At 42.9% G+C, this 14,028-nt stretch overlaps 1 long non-coding RNA gene across 1 annotated transcript; it reads left to right on the forward strand.

Moving 5' to 3' along the window:
* Positions 1–4,987: 4,987 nt before the first annotated feature.
* LOC119282362 lies at positions 4,988–5,263 on the forward strand. Its single transcript, XR_005138719.1, has 2 exons — positions 4,988–5,108; positions 5,201–5,263. It is a non-coding gene; the product is annotated as an uncharacterized LOC119282362 (long non-coding RNA).
* The last annotated feature ends 8,765 nt before the right edge of the window (positions 5,264–14,028 follow it).

The raw sequence follows: 14,028 nt of genomic DNA on the forward strand, positions 1-14,028 counted from the left end.
ACTCAAACCGACCGGTAAATTCAGGCCTTGCCATGCCTTTACCGCATCACGTCGCCGCCCTGCATCGACATTGACTTCGGTGCCAGGCCATATTTCTTTTATTACTCACTTTGCATAAATTATTTGTTATGCAACGAAATTTTTTTATTTTTATTTTTATTACTATTATCTCCGGTTTGCACTATTTTTTGTGCACAGGAAAATGATCCAGCCAGACTATATCCTTTGGCGTCACCTCGGCTGGACGGGGGGCTTCGTCAACACTTCATTACCCCATGCCGGGGACTTCGGCATCACCCTGCCGTCCTGCATTGACCGTGCTATGTCACCACTTTAGAGTGCCGAGCTCTTTGCTCCGCCACCTCGGGACCGGCTCGGGGATGGAACCTTGTCCCGCATCAAGCTCGGACCGCGTCATCAATACCTAACACATTAGCCAGCTAAGTTGTCTTCATGCTCAAAGTTTTAAATTTTTAACTTGTGTTCGGCTCGGCCAAGCATTATACTTTTTTGGAAAAAAGTTGCTTGTAAAAATTCCTTGTCCAAACTTTGTTTGTGATGCGCAAATTCAAATACCCCGTTTACTTGGGGGCATCCTTCATGAAGCTTTTTCCTCTTGCATATGGTTATACTTGTACGGCTTCGTTCCTTGTTCGTGTATTACGCCACAATATGCGCCATATTGACTTAAGCGATTTACAAGCTGGGTTGCCTGGCTCCTGTGCTTATCCCTACGTTCCCGATTGTTCGGCTAGGGAGTAAAGGGAGCACCTCTGCGATTGTCACGATCGGGTCACGCGAGCCGGACCTCAGACTGGGTGAAGCCGAAAGCTAGCACTCTTATTGTTTTCAATCATGGTCGGCACACAACGGAACTCATGAGTACAAAACATCTATTGCACAAGTCTCATAATAACAATGAGCACCGAAGAAAGGTATCGGTGGGGGTACTATTTTCTTCGAAGATGCTTCTTACTCTTCGCAGTAATATAGCATAAGTTCCCTGAGCGCGCTTTGTCTGTTACAGCCTTATGGCCTGATTGCCTGGTTATTGGAAACACAGTCCATATTCTCGACAGATGGAGTACATAACACTTTTCGGTCCTTGACCGAAGAGGGAGAAGCCGACGGTCGGTTAAGGCGTGTTTAAAGTCCGGTTGAACATAGATATGATATAAGTACTTCGGTACATGCAATCATTCTTTTACCCAAGTCACTTGGGGGCTCTTAAATTTATATGAGCTGTTTTATGATAAGTGTTTTTCTTCTTAGTCGTTGCAAAGTTATTATTATTATTTATCACTCCTTTTTTCGACACAAGTGTGCAGTCACTAGCCGGGGAGCCTAATTTCTCTCTCAAAGCCGCTAGAGTTTAGTTTGTTAAACTGGCCTAGTAAGAAGTACTCCGCCTTCGGGATAGGAGGTTGAAGCCGTAGGCTGACCCGCTTGAAGTTTTGAGATAGGATGTGTCATGTTAAAGCATGGCAGAAGCACCTTTTTTTCTAAAGTCCAATTTTCGGATTGGCACCAAACACTTGATCTAGTTCGGACATTACCTTTTGAATAAGTTTTTTGGATTTTCGAGCCCATGGCACTTTTAAACTATTTGTGTGTTTTCAGCACAAGTCTCGCAGTGCAACGCCGGACACCTTTAGAGATTCGGCAAAAACATTCTCGGATATTGCTATATATGCATCGGTTTCGTATTGTGTCTTCGGTCAATAGTTGGGTTGCCCGGCTCCTGCGCTTGCCTGCTATGTTCCGCTTTGTTCGGCTAGGTGTGCAAAGGGAGAACCACTACGATTGTGCTTCCAGCTCACATGGTTAAGCACCTCAGTGGAGAAAGCCGAAAACTGACTGTCACAATAAGCGTAAACTGGTCGGCGATCCGATGACGACATTAAACGACGGGCCATTCGTAACAATGGCCGAAGTGTTTACGGCTTGACCTCGACTGTCGCCGAACACTACCGGGGGCTATTAACTGGCCTCCCAAACTAAATCCTCGATATTTTGCTCTTACATTGGAACTGAGGTTTCACGATCATGCTTAGCATGATAACCCAAAGAAAGGAACCGATAGCGAGACTATTTTATTTGGAAGACATTTCTTCTATTAAACAGTAATATAACATGTCTCTCCGCGTACCTTTGTTTATAAAACCGTATGGCCAGATTGCCTTGTTTGTTTTAAATCTTTGCCCTCATAAAGGCTTTATAAAGTAGGAAAAACACTCCTCGGCTATCGGCCGAGGAGGTGGAAGCTGATGGTCGGTCAACAAAGTTTTGTACAATGCGGATCCGAGCATTAATGACGTAAAGTACTTGGATACATAGAGTCATTACACATAATTTGTGATTTTACTATGGATATCGATCATTAATTCGGCCTCCCGTGCCCGCATTAAGGCTCGGGGGCTACTGGGCTTCGGGCTTATTATTTACAAATATTAAAGGGGCACATCGATCCCCTGATCTGGTGTTGCCACCCGACCAGTGTCTCGGGGGGCTACTGCATTGCCTATTTTATGCAAAAAAATTTAAGTGCAATACAGTTTCCGAGGAGATTTTGATCCTCAGGTTGGTCGGCCACACCCAACCTGAGTCTCGAGGACTGAGCACGCCGCTTTTTGTGTCCTGAAATATTCTGCTGAGCTAGGACTTGATCCTCAGACCGATTTTGCAAATCGACCTGAGTCTCAGCAGCTACGGGGATCAGCGGTCTTATGTCATCCTTCATGTGCATCTCGGGTTTTAGACCGATACCCACCTTGAGGGCTACTGGCTATGTATCTCGGCAGAGAATAAATTGCACCAATCAAAAATATTGACAAAAATCGGCCCACATTCGGGAGGTGCACCACCTCGGAAGCAGTCCGGCATAAAGCTCGGGCGCTAGTGGCTAGCTCCATAGAGGGCATTTCCGGCATTAAGCTCGGCTAAACTCCTTCAAACTTCTTTGAACCAAGGTGATTTACGACACCTCGGATACAGTCCGGCGTTGGAGCTCGGATACATAGTCCAGCGTTGGAGCTCGGATACATAGTCCGGTGTTGGAGCTCGGATACATTCCGGCGTTAGAGCCGGGAAGCAGTCCGGCATTGGTGCTCGGCTGCAAGAGATACATTGAATGCAGTCCGGCATTAGAGCTCAGACGCAAGAGGACACTGCCTCCCAGGAACAACTCCGAACCCGAGGTGTGGCATAAAAATAACAAGGCATTGATAAAGGCCGGAAACTTAAAGGGGCTCCTCGGATACCCGACGTATAAACTTGTCGAATGCATTTCGGCGATCCTCAAGATCGAAGATGAGAAGATTTGTTGAACCAGTTTTCAAGACTGGCAACCGAAGATGAAGAACAGTTCAGAAGAATCGAGGAGCATCCCTAACTTGAAGACTGGTTCAGGGGGCTACTGACGGTGTCCTGTACTAGGGGGTACTCAACGCGTTGTCTCCCGATCATTTGGATTGGGCCGAGGACCCCCATGGCCGTATACTCATGGGCCAGTCCGAACAGCTGCCGCATACAGGGAAGAATCCACAAGACTTGCCGATCAAGACAAGGACTCCTCCCCCACCGGCGTATTCGGCTAGGACTCTTGTTATCCTAGGCCTCTGGTGCATTATATAAACTGGGGACAGGCTAGTCGATAGATATACAAGAACAATCATACCATAGGCTAGCTTCTAGGGTTTAGCCTCTCTGATCTCGTGGTAGATCAACTCTTGTACTACCCATATCATCAATATTAATGAAGCAGGAGTAGGGTTTTACTTCCATCGACAGGGCCCGAACCTGGGTAAACATTGTGTCCCTTGCCTCCTGTTACCATTGATCCTAAGACGCACTGCTTGGGACCCCCTACCCGAGATCCGCCGGTTTTGATCACTTGAAAATTTTCATGCCAATATACCACTACGAGCTAACTGAGACTAACAGATGAGTAAAAATACTACTTTGCCCTTTTACTATGTGCTTGTGGCTGGACAAGGGAAAGCGGCCGGCGCCGATGGAATCCATCAGCAAGAGGCATGTCTCCCTCTTCCGCATTGTCAGGCGCAGCCGCACACCGAGCTCGCCGCCGCCCGGCCGCACCTCGGCTTTCCCACCTGCTCTGTGCGCCACCTCCGGGCTCCGGCTGCCACCACCGCTGCTGCGCTGCCTCAGCCCTGTTGGCCGTTGTGCCTCGCACTCGCACCATCAGCAACTATAGCAAGCGGCGGTAGCATCGTGCAAGCACTTGACGCACTTAGCTTATGGCAAGCAACAACAAGCAACACACAAGCATAGTATCGGGCAAGATCCAGGGGCCATGGCTGGGCCATGCTCCATGCGCGGTTTCGGAGCAAGGAGGTGACACGACGTCATCCGCAGTGGGGCGGCGATGGGTTGGCTGCGGGGAGGAGCTGGGCGGGCATGGCGTCATGCATGGCGTGGTGGGCGCCTGGGCGGTGCTGCGTGCGCTACAAAGTGGCGGCTCCATGTCGCTGGGAACAGCGTGGAACAGGGTCGGCCGGCTTGCCGTGTATAGGAGCCGTGGCTAGAGCTCGGGCCGACGAAACAATCACCGGCCACTTTGACCAGTACAAGCCCCATGGCCACGGGCAGCAGCGCGCACGCTCAGAGATAGGATGAAGGGTACTTTTGGCATGGTAGAAAAAATTGACAGCCCCATCCACCGTTGACTAATAGAATATGTTTGACAATAGACGGTAGTGCTATCTTGGTATGAAAAACCTGAACTTGAGTGCTATTTTGGCACTTCGGTTTTTCGTAGTGGTATTTTGGCACTTGGGGTTTCCACCAGTGGTATTGTGGCTATTCTCTCTTGAGAAAAAACATGCTCTATTTTTCTTCTCCCTCACATCACACATCCTTTCCCAGTTGGTGGGCGGCTCTCATTAATCTACCTTTCGCAATCTGTGCCCATACTACATGGGTTGGATGACAATTCTCTGCGCTTCCTGATGGACCGGCAGTTGGCGGAGAGGGACCGGCAGGCGGCGGAGAGGGAGAGGGAGAATGAGGAGAGGACGGCTAGGCTGTTGGAGGAGGAGAGGAACCAGAACGACTCGGCTAACCGGGCCATGTACGATCTCTTCGTGGTAAGTTTCTTCTGCATATTAGCTAAATCATGCACGCAATGTTCCTTTCATTAGTAACTAATATGACTGACTCGTGAAAACCAAATGTGCAGTCCATGTGCGAGAAGAACGGCCAGACCCCTCCGCCAATGCCAGTCCTTGCTCCGGCGGGCACGGTGAGTTTCATTTGAACGGTCATTAGTTACTAGTCTTCAAATTTGAGTTGCATCATGCTAACGATACATTGGAAATAATCTTTGGTGCAGCGTAACTCCCGACAAGCATCGACCGATCCTTCTCCGTCTGCCACTGGCGCGACCGGTCCTACACCTACACCTACACCTACACCTCCGTGATGACGGTAAGTTTCCCAAGTGTTTTGCTTAATAGAGTTTTGTTGTGATGCCATGTTGTATCTACACATATCGTGCACAATGTGTGTATGTTTGAAATGCAATGTATGTGTGGGATTCGACACCTAGTCGTGTGCCCTTGGTAGCCTTCCATACAGGGAAATGCCTCCTAGTGCTTCCACTGAGCCATGGTAGTTCGCTACTCCTCCAGAACACATGGATTGACTGGCATGTGTCCTTCTTTGCTCCTGTGTCTGTTCCTATGGGGAAATGTCACGCGGTGTATCACCGAAGTCCTTGTAGCTTGCTACGACTTGGTTGCACTTGCTGATGACCGACACGTGCATTGCTCGGTCATGTATGCCTGTCCATGTACGTTTGTGCCACCTTGGTTCTATGACTAGTCATGTCAGCCCGGGTTCTCTGCCATATGGATACTAGCGACATAATCATATACTTAGCATTTTTTTCCTCCAAAATGACTCAATATGCTTAGCTAGCTCAAAAATGACATAATAAACTTAATTATCCCCAAAATGACATATTTAACCTAGGATAGCTCTAAAATGACCTATACTTAGCATTTTTCCTCCAAAATGACTTAATATGCTTAGCTAGCTTAAAAATGACATATTTAACCTAGGATAGCTCTAAAATGACCTATACTTAGCATCTTTTCCACCAAATTGACTTAATATGCTTAGCTAGCTCTAAAATGATATAATATGCTTAAGAAATGACATATTTTAGGTCCTAAATGACTTCATATGCTTAGCTAGCTCCAAAATGACATAATAACCTTACTTAGCTCCAAAATGACCTATTTAACCTAGGCTAGCTCTAAAATGACCTATACTTATCATTTTTTCCTCCAAAATGACTCAATATGCTTAGTTAGCTCAAAAATTACATAATTAGCTTAATTAGCTCCAAAATGACCTATTTAACCTAGGATAGCTCTAAAATGACCTATACTTAGCATTTTTTTCCTCCAAAATGACTTAATATGCTTAGCTAGCTTCAAAATGAGCTATTTAACCTAGGATAGCTCTAAAATGACCTATAGTTAGCATATTTTCCTCCAAAATTACTTAATATGCTTAACTAGCTCTAAAATGACATAATATGCTTAAGAAATGACATAATTTAGCTCCTAAATGACTTCACATGCTTAGCTAGCTCCAAAATGACATAATAACCTTACTTAGCTCTAAAATGACCTATTTAACCTAGGATAGCTCTAAAATGACCTATACTTAGCACTTTTTCCTCCAAAATGACTCAATATGCTTAGCCAGCTCAAAAATTACATAATAAGCTTAATTAGCTCCAAAATGACCTATTTAACCTATATAGCTCTGAAATGACCTATACTTAGCATTTTTCCCTCCAAAATGACTTAATATGCTTAGCTAGCTTCAAAATGACCTATTTAACCTAGGGTAGCTCTAAAATGACCTATACTTAGCATTTTTTCCTCCAAAATTACTTAATATGCTTAACTAGCTCTAGAATGACATAATATGCTTAAGAAATGACATAGTTTAGCTCCTAAATGACTTCACATGCTTTGCTAGCTCCAAAATGACATAATAACCTTACTTAGCTCTAAAATGACCTATTTAACCTAGGATAGCTCTAAAATGACCTATAATTAGCATTTTTTCCTCCAAAATGACTCAATGTGCTTAGCTAGCTCAAAAATTACATAATAAGCTTAATTAGCTCCAAAATGACCTATTTAACCTAGGAAAGCTCTAAAATGACCTATACTTAGAATTTTCTCCTCCAAAATGACTTAATATGCTTAGCTAGCTTAAAAATGACCTATACTTAGCATCTTTTCCTCCAAAATGACTTAATATGCTTAGCTAACTCTAAAATGACATAATATGCTTAAGAAATGACATATTTTAGGTCCTAAATGACTTCATATGCTTAGCTAGCTCCAAAATGACATAATAACCTTACTTGGCTCCAAAATGACCTATTTAACCTAGGCTAGCTCTAAAATGACCTATACTTAGCATTTTTTCGTCCTAAATGACACAATATGCTTAGCTAGCTCAAAAATGACATAATAAGCTTAATTAGCTCCAAAATGACCTATTTAACCTAGGATAGCTCTAAAATGACCTATACTTGGCATTTTTCCTCCAAAATGACTCAATATGCTTAGCGAGCTCAAAAATTACATAATAAGCTTAATTAGCTCCAAAATGACCTATTTAACCTAGGATAGCTCTAAAATGACCTATACTTAGCATTTTTTCCTCTAAAATGACTTAATATACTTAGCTAGCTTCAAAATGACCTATTTAACCAAGGATAGCTCTAAAATGACCTATACTTAGCATCTTTTCCTCGAAAATTACTTCATATGCTTAACTAGCTCTAAAATGACATAATATGCTTAAGAAATGACATAGTTTAGCTCCTAAATGACTTCACATGCTTAGCTAGCTCAAAATGACATAATAACCTTACTTAGCTCTAAAATGACCTATTTAACCTAGGGTAGCTCTAACATGACCTATACTTAGCATTGTTTCCTCCAAAATGACTCAATATGCTCAGCTAGCCCAAATATTACATAATAATCTTAATTAGCTCCAAAATGACTGATAACCCACAAGTATAGGGGATCGCAACAGTTTTCGAGGGTAGAGTATTCAACCCAAATTTATTGATTCGACACAAGGGGAGCCAAAGAATATTCTCAAGTATTAGTAGCTGAGTTGTCAATTCAACCACACCTGGAAACTTAGTATATGCAGCAAAGTGTTTAGTAGCAAAGTAATATGATAGTGGTGGTAACGGTAACAAAAGTAAAGACAGCAAAAGTAATGTTTTTGGTATTTTGTAGTGATTGTAACAGTAGCAACGGAAAAGTAAATAAGCGAGAACCAGTATATGGAAAGCTCGTAGGCACCGGATTATGGATAATTATGCCGGATGCGGTTTGTCATGTAACAGTCATAACATAGGGTGACACAGAACTAGCTCCAGTTCATCAATGTAATGTAGGCATGTATTCCGTATATAGTCATACGTGCTTATGGAAAAGAACTTGCATGACATCTTTTGTCCTACCCTCCCGTGGAAGCGGGGTCCTATTGGAAACTAAGGGATATTAAGGCCTCCTTTTAATGGAGAACCGGAACAAAGCATTAGCACATAGTGAATACATGAACTCCTCAAACTATGGTCATCACCGGGAGTGGTCCCAATTATTGTCACTTCGGGGTTGCCGGATCATAACACATAGTAGGTGACTATAGACTTGCAAGATAGGATCAAGAACACACATATATTCATGAAAACATAATAGGTTCATATCTGAAATCAAGGCACTCGGGCCCTAGTGACAAGCATTAAGCATAGCAAAGTCATAGCAACATCAATCTCAGAACATAATGGATACTAGGGATCAAACCCTAACAAAACTAACTCGATTACATGATAAATCTCATCCAACCCATCACCGTCCAGCAAGCCTACGATGGAATTAGTCACGCGCGGCGGTGAGCATCATGAAATTGGTGATGGAGGATGGTTGATGATGACGATGGCGACGGATCCCCCTCTCCGGAGCCCCGAACGGACTCCAGATCAGCCCTCCCGAGAGAGATTAGGGCTTGGCGGCGGCTCCATATCGTAAAATGCGATGATTTCTTCTTTCCTATTTTTTTCTCCCCGAAAGCCAATATATAGAGTTGGAGTTGGCGTCGGAGGGCCACCAGGGGGCCCACGAGGTAGGGGGGCGCGCCCAGGGGGGATGCGCCCCCCACCCTCGTGGACAGGGTGTGGCCCCCCTAGCCTACATCTTTGGCGACGATTTTTTATTGTTTTTTCTAAGGTGTTCCGTGGAGTTTCAGGTCATTCCGAGAACTTTTATTTTCTGCACATAAAACAACACCATGGCAATTCTGCTGAAAACAATGTCAGTCCGGGTTAGTTCCATTCAAATCATACAAGTTAGAGTCCAAAACAAGGGCAAAAGTGTTTGGAAAAGTAGATACGACGGAGACGTAACAACTCCCCCAAGCTTAAGCCCTTGCTTGTCCTCAAGCAATTCAGTTGACAAACTGAAAGAGAAAAAGAAAAACTTGTACAAACTCTGTTTGCTCTTGTTGTTGTAAACATGAAAAGCCAGCATTCATGTTTTACCAATTATTATGAACTAACCATACTAACAATAACACAAAGGTCTCAAAATTACTCATATCAATAGCATAATCAGCTAGCGAGCCATAATAATAAAACTCGGATGACAACACTTTCTCAAAATAATCATAACACGATATAACAAAATGGTATCTCGCTAGCCCTTTCTAAGACCGCAAAACATAAATGCAGAGCACCTTTAAAGATCAAGGACTGACTAAACATTGTAATTCATGGTAAAAGAGATCCAGTCAAGTCATACCGAATATAAACCAATAATAATGAATGCAAACGACAGTGTGCTCTCCAGCGGGTGCTTTTTAATAAGAGGGGTGATGACTCAACATAAAAGTAAATAGATAGCCCCTTCGCAGAGGGAAGCAGGGATTTGTAGAGGTGCCAGAGCTCGGTTTTAAAATAGAGATTGAATAACATTTTGAGCGGCATACTTTTGCTGTCAATGCAACAACTATGAGATGACGATATCTTCCATGATACACAAATTATAGGCGGTTCCCAAACAGAATGGTAAAGTTTATACTCCCCCTCCTCCACAAGCATCAATCCATGGCTTGCTCAAAACAACAATTGCCTCCAACATCCAACGGGTCCCAGGGAGAGTTTTGTTTGCAGTTAATTTGATTTAGTTTGCACAAAGCATGGGACTGGGCATCCCGAAGACCAGCCACTTTCTCGTCAATGAGGAGCGGAGTCCACTCCTCTTGAGAATAACCGCCTAACATGGAAGATAAGGGCAGCCCTAGTTGAAACATGAGCTACTCGAGCATACAAAACAGAATTTCGTTTGAAGGTTTGGAGTTTGGCACATACAAATTTACTTGGAACGACAGGTAGATACCGCATATAGGAAGGTATAGTGGACTCATATGGAACGACTTTGGGGTTTAAGGAGTTTGCATGCACAAGCAGTATTCCCGCTTAGTACAGGTGGAGGCTAGCAAAAGACTGGGAAGCGACCAACTGAGAGAGCGACAGAAGTGGTAAACAAGCACTAAAATTAATTTACACCGAATACAAGCATGAGTAGGATATAATCCACCATGAACATAAATATCATGAAGGCTATGTTGATTTGATTCAACTACATGCGTGCACATGTGCCAAGTCTAGTCACTCAATTCATTTAAAGGAGGATACCATCCCATCACACCACATCATAATCATTCTAATAGCATGTTGGCATGCAAGGTAAACCATTATAACTCATAGCCAATCAAGCATCGCACAAGCAACTATAATCTCTAAATGTCATTGCAAATATGTTTACTTCATAATAGCTGAATCAGAAAAGACGAATCATCATATTTACAAAAACAAGAGAGGTTGAGTTCATACCAGCTTTTCTCATCCCAATAAGTCCATCATATATCATCATTATTGCCTTTCACTTGCACTCCCGAACGAAGTGTATAATAATAAGAGTGCACGTGCATTGGACTAAGCTGGAATCTGCAAGCATTCAACTCAAGAGAGAAGACAACTAATATGGGCTCTAAGTTAAATAATCATTCATGCATATAAGAGCCACTAAGCAATTTCAATATAGTCTTCTCGACCCCCAAAGAAAGTAAAAGAAATAAAAACTATTTACATGGGAAAGCTCCCAACAAGCAAAAGAATAACGGGAAATATTTTTGGGTTTTCTTTTTATTTACTACAGCAAGGAAATAAACTACTACTAAAATGTTTTTGGTTTTTCTTAAGGTTTATCAAACACACAAGAAGAAAGCAGGAAAAGGAAAATAAACTAGCATGGATATTATAGTGAAAGAGTATGAGCACCGACATCTAGCAATGAGTGTCTGTGAACATGAATATAACGTCGGTGGGAAATACGTACTCCCCCAAGCTTAGGCTTTTGGCCTAAGTTGGTCTATTGCCAGGGATAGCCCGGCGGATACCCGTAGGTGAAGCTGAGGTCATACTATGATGAAGAAGGCTCCGGCTGCCACTGACTGGCAACCTCCTCTGGATCCCAAGAATAAACAGATAGTAGTTGAGGCTCATCTTGTGGTTCCGGTTCCGGGGCTGGTGCAAGATTCCGATAGGCTTGAACCGCCGCCCACGAAACGATGTGAGGACCTGTAGATAAGTTAAACAAAGAAGGAGCGGGCAAAGTAATAGTCTCAGGGTGATGTTTATCAAAGTATAATTTATATTTGAGCTCCCCTTCGTGACTCTTAACAAGAAAATCATGAGCTATCATACTCTTATAATCTAAGTAAGCACGGGGCAGTGCTGTTTCTTCTTCCTCCTCATGCCTAATAGGTATTTCAAAATGTTCAGCTAGGCGTGAAGCATAAATGCCTCCAAAGATGGGGCCCTTAGTACGGTTCAGAATCAACCGTCTAGCAACAATTCCACCCATACTAACAGAGTTATTGCAGTATAAACCATGGAACGAAATAATAGTATCAGGAATACTAAGGTTCCCACAGTTTCCGCGTCCAATCAAGCAACGACTAGCAAATAAGGCAAAGTAGCGTAAAACAGGAAAATGTATGCTAGTGATCCTTGCATCAGAAACCTTCCTGGTTTCTCCCACAGTGATAGTGTTAATAAAAGCTTCTACTTTGCTACTGTGGGGTTCATCTAAGGTGCCCTCAAAGGGTATTCTGCAAACCTTGCAGAATTCAGCTAAGGTCATCCTCTTAACAACGTCATATAAATGAAACTCTACTGATGGAGGTGATTTCTTGGGGAAAAAGTAGAAGTTTTGCACAAAGGTATTTGTGAGTAAGAGATACTGGTGACGTTGGTCGCGAAGGAAGTTGGTGAGGCCGGCGTTCTCAATCAATAAATAGAAATCCTCATAAATCCTGGTTCTCCCCAAGAAATCATCTGAAGGCCATTCATACGGCCGGACCTCCGTGGTGCGAGGCAAATTAAATTTGGGCTTCTTCTCTTCTTCTTTTTGTTTTTCCTTCAAGCTTCGGCTCGACGAGCCCCTCAAAAATTTCTTCATAATTTTCTGAAACAATCTGAAATTTTTAGTAACTTCAAATAAAAGTGAACCAACTTCATTAAAATTGATAGCAACAACTCCCACAAGTGCCTAGAGCCTATATAAAGCATTGGAACTACTTTGAACCATATAAATTTGACATGCAAGCTCAAGAACATGGTCACCAATGCAGCACAAATTTGCAATGAATAAAGCACAAGAACAAAAACTAATTGGACCAATGGAGGAGTCACATACCAAGAAACAATCTCCCCAAGCAGTTTTGCGAGAGGTGCTTTGAGCAAGGAGATCGAAAATCACAGCAACGGGGGCTGGAACTCGTGCTTGAGTTGGTTTTTCGTGTTTGTGTGAGACAGAGGAAGAAGATGGGCGCAGGAATAAGTGGAGGAGGGCCACCGTGGGCCCACGAGGTAGGGGGGCGCGCCCAGGGGGGTAGGGCGCGCCCTCCACCCTCGTGGCCAGGTGGCAGCTCCCCCCGCGGTGATTTTTGCACAGTAAATCCTCAAATATTCTCGAAAAAATCATATTAAATTGGCATGGCATTCTGAGGACTTTTATTTTCGGGATATTTCTATATTGCACGGATAAGTCGGGAAACAGACAGAAAAATACTATTTTACTTTATTTCTACTAAATAACAGGAAATATAAAGATGGTACAGAAGGTTGTGCTTCTAGTTTCATCCATCCCATGCTCATCAAAAAGAATCCACTAACAAGGTTGATCAAGTCTTGTTAACAAATTCATTCCGATAATCATGGAACCCGACAAATTTTGAATAGCACTAAGTTACCTCAACGGGGATATGAAAATCCCCAACAATAAGAATATCATACTTTTTCTTGACAGTAGGTATAGGAAATTCAAAACCTCCAAATATGATCGATGGAATTTTTCCAATAGAGTTGATACTATAAACTTGAGGTTGTTTCCTCGGAAAGTGTACCGTGTGCTCATTGCCATTAACATGAAAAGTGACATTGCCTTTGTTGCAATCAATAACAGCCCCTGCAGTATTAAGGAAAGGTCTTCCAAGAATAATAGACATACTATCATCCTCCGGAATATCAAGAATAACAAAGTCCGTTAAAATAGTAACGTTTGCAACCACAACAGGCACATCCTCACAAATACCGACAGGTATGGCAGTTGATTTATCAGCCATTTGCAAAGATATTTCAGTAGGTGTCAATTTATTGAAGTCAAGTCTACAATATAAAGAGAGAGGCATAACACTGACACCGGCTCCAAGATCACATAAAGCAGTTTTAACATAATTTCTCTTAATGGAGCATGGTATAGTAGGTACTCCGGGATCTCCAAGTTTCTTTGGTATTCCACCCTTAAAAGTATAATTATCAAGCATGGTGGAAATTTCGGTTTCAGGTATCTTTATTTTATTAGTAACGATATCATTCATATACTTAGCATAAGG

Source organism: Triticum dicoccoides, chromosome 3B (genome assembly GCF_002162155.2).
Source record: "Triticum dicoccoides isolate Atlit2015 ecotype Zavitan chromosome 3B, WEW_v2.0, whole genome shotgun sequence".
NCBI lineage: Eukaryota > Viridiplantae > Streptophyta > Magnoliopsida > Poales > Poaceae > Triticum > Triticum dicoccoides.